Source organism: Pogonomyrmex barbatus, unplaced genomic scaffold (genome assembly GCF_055798465.1).
Source record: "Pogonomyrmex barbatus isolate J1 unplaced genomic scaffold, ASM5579846v1 scaffold7, whole genome shotgun sequence".
NCBI classification, from domain to species: domain Eukaryota; kingdom Metazoa; phylum Arthropoda; class Insecta; order Hymenoptera; family Formicidae; genus Pogonomyrmex; species Pogonomyrmex barbatus.
The window spans coordinates 9,608,193-9,615,466 of NW_028297171.1; the positions used below are offsets into that span (position 1 = coordinate 9,608,193).

Below are 7,274 nucleotides of genomic sequence, written 5' to 3' on the forward strand. Positions count from 1 at the left end.
CCGTGTCTCAGACCGCTACGATAATGAGGCTGCTTAGATGAGAACTTTATCAATGCTCGAGTCGGAGATAATTCGAGATTATATATAAGAATTACGATAACCGAACGCTGTGTAAAAACGCCGAGAAAACATTGACGGTCGATAGGTCGATCACATTAGCACGTGAATTTATGCGATTGCATCATGTTTGTTATGACAAATGTACGCGTAATCGTGTTAGATAGCGTCAATAAACATACGCCGCTATATATTTTCTGTGGATGGCTAATGATAACTCTTTGGGCACTATCGTAGATAACGGTTTTAGCAAACAAAATAAGTAATAAGACAGATATGTGTATCTATATCTATTAAAAATATGGGCTACGCGTAATCACGAGTGATCGATATATTTCGCGCGTTAGTCACACGGTATTTTATAATGCAACTTTCACGAGCTTTGAGAGGCAAAAAGAAATTAATTTTACGTATATAGACATAATTAATGATCGAGTACATATTAATGAAAATTAATAGAATAAATCCGGGCTTATAAAAACGTCGAAGCCTCGCGAGAGGCAGCGCTTTTTCTGAAATAATCCTCGATACATTAATCACAAAGAGGATTTATTACTTAGAGCGGGCAGATAAATATTATGCTCGAGGTTAATACCTAAATGGACCATCAGCACGCATTATTATCGATGCTTCCGCGGTTTTGTCGACATTTTACCAAACCTGTTCAACGTACAAATTTTGTGCTTCTAATTAGCCTCTCGCCCGAGAATTTCTCAATGGTTTATCGAAGCATGGATACAATAATTAATTTTATTGCTGCGCAATCGGTACTCGTTGCAGATAAGACTGAAATAGTGAATGAAGCGTTCGAAATATGATAACAGGCCAACAGGCATAGATTCATAATATTCCGAAGCATTATTTTGATATAATCTCATTTATCATTTTATTTATATATTTTTGAAAATTTATTTATCGCTTTTTACAAATTTTATCCAACTTCTCCAAGGAACTAATTTGCGGTGTAAACCAATCAAATCTGTCACAATACGCGATACACTCGCATTACTCGCGATCGCACTTACGCGCGTGTACTAGCCGCTCGTATTGACTTGTATTTGTGCTCTTCGCGAGATGTACGTGTTCGTACGTTTGCACGTACATGCGGCGTGCATGCATGCGTGCGTGCGTGCGTGCGTGCGTGTGTGCGTGCGTGCGTGCGTGCGTGCGTGCGTGCGTGTAACTCGTCGAGAATACGCGTCGCGCACACATGTGCGTGCAGAGGCAAACTGGAGTGCGGAGAATGAAAGAGGGAGGAAGAGTAAACAAGAGCGAGAGGGACAGAGCGGATTTCTACGAGATGGAGAGACGAAGAAGGGGATACAGCTTAAAAAGAGACGAAATGAATTTACGAGGGAGGAAGAGAGAGAACATCGAGGCAGAGATAACCGAGTGTAGGTAGAGGGAACAGGAATGAGAGGGCAAAGCATAGAAGGAAAGAAGAGTAGAGAGAGAGAGAGAGAGAGAGAGAGAGAGAGAGAGAGAGAATCAGATAGAGATAAAGCGGGCACGAAACAAAGATGGAGATAGAGTAGGTGCGCATTGGAAACCGCCGTTGCAACGGAGAGTGATAGAATGACTGGAGTGTGACGAGGATGGATAAAGATGAGTGCATACATGTGAGAGAGAACGTGAAAAATAGGAATATATGCAAGACAGCGAGAAAGAGATGGAGGTATAGAGAGAGAGAGCCAGCGATCGAGAGGTAAAAGAGAGAAGGAGAGAAACGGAAGACGAGTGTACACCCGCGATAGAGAACGTGGAAGGAAGATGGTGGGTATGTGGTGAACGTAGATAGAATGTGTGCAGAGGGACGTGGAGGGTGAGGAGGAAGAGAGGTACGCAGGCGCACGTGAGTATGTTACGGGGATGGCCAGAGGGCAGCTAACGTTTATAATATTAACGCTAATGGACTACCTTATACCTTATATACCGACCCCTCGCTAGCCCTCCTCCTTTTCCTCCTCCTCCTCCTCCTCCTCCTCGTTCTCCTCCTCGTCCTCTTCCTCCTCTTCCTCCTCCTCCTCGTTCTCCTCCTCGTCCTCTTCCTCCTCTTCCTCCTCCTCCTCTTCCTCCTCCTCCTTCTCCTCCTCCTCTTCCTCTTCCTTCTCCTCCTCTTCCTCTTCCTTCTCCTCCTCTTCTTCCTTCTCCTCCTCCTCCTTCTCCTCCTCCTCCTCCTCCTCCTCCTCCTCCTCCTCCTCCTCCTCCTCCTCCTCCTCCTCCTCCTCCTCCTCCTCCTCCTCCTCCTCTTCCTCCTCCTCCTCCTCCTCCTCCTCCTCCTCCTCCTCCTCCTCCTCCCCCTCCCCCTCCTCCCCCTCCCCCTCATCCCCTCCTCCTCCCCCTCCTCCTCCCCCTCCTCCTCCCCCTCCCCCTCCCCCTCCTCCTCCTCCTCCTCCTCCTCCTCCTCCTCCCTCTCCGCTACGTCTCCAGACACCCTCCTCAGTCCTCGACGAAGTACAGGATAATATTCATGGATGTATTCAAGCTAATGCACCAAGGCGTCCGCCGTAGTAATAACAAAGTAAAGCCTGAAAGTAACGCTGTTGCTGATTTTTAATTATCGTATTATTATAAAAAGTTGCGGAGCCCGCGCGAAAACGTCGATATTTAAAAACGATTTATACGCCTCGAGTAGCGAAAACAAATTCCAACTAACTTCGATGCCAGGCAGTTCGGCTAAGTCCGCTTCGTTTCTATTTCACCTCGTGGATGCTCGCGATCTCGGACAGACCGCATAGCCGGTGCGATTCGTGTTTCACGAAGACCTTGAATATTTTATCGGTCCCCTCGCGTTCATCAGACACGCGGAATAAATGTGATACTCATTGTTTGTCCCTCATTGTTTTCTTCATCTTTTTTTTTTTTTTTTTTTTTTCCTGTACATGTACGCGCGATACACCGTAGTTTCCCGCAATTCCGCAGCAACCGCGTAAAAACTTGTCAATTCCATATGGCGCAGGGTCGTGCGGCCCACCTGTCGCGAATCTCAATCCAGTCACCCTGTAGAGCACTCTGGGATAATGTATGGTAACGGAACGCCTAAGTAAAAGCCGTTTCACGTATGTGAGTGAGTTTATATCGGTGCGATGGTGTGACGCGCGTACGTGCGTATGCGTGAACACGCCGCGAACGTGTGTGCGCGAGACTGCGTGTGTGCACGCGCGTGCGCCAGACAAGTTCGTGATACTCATTCCGCTTGTCATCTATCGTTAATTCGTAACATTAATGGTGCGACCAGGTTTTTTTCCCCTCCCCCCCCCGCTCCCTTTATTTTACTTTATATATAACGGTATTAACGAAGAGTAAAAAAAAAAATAGAGATACTATTTATATACTCGTGCAGTAATACCGATAAACTTCCTGACATTGTTTATGTTTTCTTAAAAGCAATGTTATTTTATCAGTAACAAAACATGCGCGACTCTTAAAAATATTTATTGTTTAAACTATCTCTTTTTCTCTCTCGCGCGCGCGCGCGCGAATTATAATTTCCAGTGTTTGTCATTCGAACGAATCTTATCCTCTTTTTTAATTAGAATAAGATAATAGTACGAATGGGAATGAAATGGGCGACGATTTTGTTGGCTGCTACAAATGGAATAACGACATTTGCATAATCGACCGCATACCTCTGACAGGATTAATTTGATTACGGTGTGTTTCCCTTCTTATTTAAAACATGACGCGAGATAGCTATTTGGACAATTTAGACAGCTGTAAAACGATTGCGAATTCCTAATTGTGAGATAAATATATCAGAGAGTTTCTAAGTATATTAGGAATACATTGCCTTTGCTGAATTATTCGAGTGCTTTCAAGAAATTGCAGGATGCATTAGCTTACATTACGGCAGTTCCATTACATTATGAATATTACTCCGTATATTGATGAGAAGAGGGGCGGGAATATAGGGTTCTCTCTCTCTCTCTCTCTCTCTCTCTGTATATATATATATATATATATATATATATATATATATATATATATATATATATATGACAGTGGCGCATTTTATTATTTCTAACATTCCTGATGCGTCAATATTGCCGCCGGTTGATTAATGGGACGCGTCTTTCAATCGCTACGATTATGTTAACGATAATAACAATAATGCACATATTTATCGATATTATGGATATTCAAGATAATTTAACGAACGAGGGCGAGAGAATGTAATTGAATATTTTAAAATTTTATAACGGTATGGAACGTTTTAAATGATATGTAAATTTCTCGTCAGTTAAAGCGGAGGCGAATAGAAAATGGCGAAGTTGAAACGTATCAGGAAACATTGAGATAATCTAAACTTAGGAGATATTGAACTCTCTCTCTCTCTCTCTTCCTTCCTCCCCCCTTCCTCCCTCCCTCCCTCTCTTTCGTAAAGAAACTGCATATACTTAATTCTCTCTGTTCTCCGCTCTCTTTTTGTACTATGACCCACGGTTAAAACCACCCTAGCACGGAATTAGCAAAATCCTCTCGAATGGGAGTGCTCGAAACCCTATGAACCCTTAGACCTCCATTAGCATGCATAATAATAAACAATGATCGCGCGAGTGCACGTTAAATTAACATACCCTCTCGCCCCTTGTGTACCCTCTGCCACTTTCTTCTTGACGACTGGCGCACGGTCTTTTGTATTTTAATTATAAACAACGTATCGCGCTAATTATATTGGAATATAATTCGAGCTGCAAAATTCAATACTTTTTTTAGACAATCGAAAATTATGCAAAATTCAATACTTTTTTTTAGACAATCGAAAATTATGAGGAATCTGAATACGATCGGCGTATGTAAGGACACATATATAATAATTCGATGGTATTCAATAGGATTCGACGAGTAAAGTAAACAACTCTTATGGCCGAGTTCACCAACCTTTCTCAAATTCTCGTTAACGAGTGTTAAATTGATGATCGATTTTTCATGGCTCGTTAAAACTGGAAGTAATTTAACTGTTGTCAGTGCTAATCCATGTTGCCGATATCGAAAGTAAATCAAATATATTTAGGAGAGATTGTCAACGATTCGACATTGTCTCTCTTTGAAAATTGAATACGACCAATTAGTCGTACGTCCGCTAAAAATAGATAATTTTATCTGTGTAATTTTTTTTTCACGAGCGTTCTGCTCTCTCTCTCTCTCTCTCTCTCTCTCTCTCTCTCTCTCTCTCGCAGAACGCGCGAAACGTTCGTGGACGCGATATCGTCGCGCCATCGCAATTTATATAATAAGAAATATACGCGTGCGCGTCATGCATTTATGCGCACTTATGCGTTACGAAGAATAGCGGCCATCCGATGCGTGCTGAAGGTGTGGACATGTTACGGTCGGTTCGGAACAGCGACGTGTGCGTGCGTATAATTGTAGGAGATCTCGCTAACGTAACTCTCACGATTTTCCACGACCAGAACCGAGACGGAACGACGTGAAAAGAGAGGCAGCAGAGCGGGCGAGAGGGATGGGAGGGGAGGCCAGGCCAGGAGGGAGGCCAAGAGGGGGAACGCAGGCAGCAGCCCCGGCTAATTAAAACCGCGGATGGTAATTAATTAAGCAGACGTCAGAGGAGATCTTAGAATTCTACGCAGCCAGAGATTCCCGTGTCATGGAATGTGACGATGACGACGACGACGTCGAACGGTATCGCATTCTTGCACAGCTATCGATCTTCCGGTTGATGTACAAACGAAAAGAAATGTATATATATATATATATATATACAGATGATTATATTAGATACATCCTAAGAAGGATAATAATTCTGCAGGGGATTATTAGAAAGCTGTTATATTAATTAGGTTTCCTGTTCTCATATCTCGGCGATAAATCACAGGATGCCTGTAAAAGCACTAAACATTAGCCGAATCCAATTAGTCGTTTAGATAGATTCGTTATTAAACGGTCGATCGTCTACAGCCTTTCACTTCTACTTGAAAATCGATCGGGCGCTCGTTTATCGCTCAAATCTAACATTATAAGTATCCCGATGGATAATACTTTATTCCTAAATTAGTTCGTTTTAATGTGCAAGCCTTTCACTTTTGATCTTTGACCTTTGCTTGGCGCGCGAACAACAATTCTCTTTTTCAAGAAAAAAAAAAAAAATATTACTCGCCCTCCACTGTGCATACTGTTTTAGAAATGTGAATTATTTACTGTTTACTATTTTGAAAAATCACGCTTGCCGAACGGGTCTTTTGCATAAGTCTCATAAGGAGAAAACTTTCTACGACCCGCGCGCACGTATATCGGTCTAATCGAATTTGACGTAATTAAAGTCTCCCGGTGGTGTGCTCCCTCTCCGCCGTCACCATTCTCTCCCTTCCCTCCCCGAAATAATTACGGACTCAGGTGTTCCATTGCATTCGTGTCTGCGTTACACTTGTACCCGTTCATACTCGTACAAATATACTTGTTCGTATCGAGGAGGAGGAAGATATCGTCGAGTGTAGGCACGAGCTGGAAGAGGGGGAGGGGGGGGAGGGAGGGGACGGGAAGGAGAGTGGTGGGTAGGAGGTAAAGTAGGTTTACTCGCAGGAGGAAGCAGAAACGGCGGCAGTAAGATAATACGAAAGCCCTTAAAGGAGGCAAAAAGCGAATTGCCGTAAATCTCGGCGCAGGTTGACGGAGGCGAACGGTTGGAGGAGGCGACCGGAGAGGGTGTAAGGGTCATTTGGGCCACGGGCCCCGATTCTTTCCGGCTGTAAACGACTGCGCTTCGCCGGGCCGAGGCCCGTCCCAAACTCTCGTAAAAACCTCACCTCGTCCTCCCGCTAATCGACAACAAACACATTGTCTTTGTATAGTGTGTCCGCCTACCCGCGTATCTCCACCTTTCCCCTTTCGTTCCTACCGTCGTGGCGGGCTTCCCCTCCCTCCCGTTGAACTCTTCGTGGGCCCGCGACGAGTCTTTCACGTTTACACGTGAACTCTCGTTATGTCGAGCATTGAAACACTCCAACTTTTGTCGAGGAAACTATATTATATTACTACTGTCTGTATAAAATATGCGTAGGTGAAGGCTTCGTAGTATAAGCGATTTCCTGTGGATTTCCTGTGGATTTCTAAATAAATTTAGAACGTTTATCTTTGATCTGCTCGATTGTGTAACGTCGCGATTACGCGAGGACAGATTCTTTAGAATTACATTCTGAAAGTGAATGGAAAATTTGGAAGCACAAAATACTTTTTTTTATTGCGACATTGAAGTTAAT

General features: G+C 43.6%; 1 protein-coding gene across 3 annotated transcripts in view; it reads left to right on the top strand.

Moving 5' to 3' along the window:
- The window catches only part of LOC105432744 (uncharacterized), a 175,068-nt gene that overhangs the window by 108,342 nt on the left and 59,452 nt on the right, over nt 1–7,274 (top strand). The gene's annotated exons all lie outside the window — the stretch shown is intronic.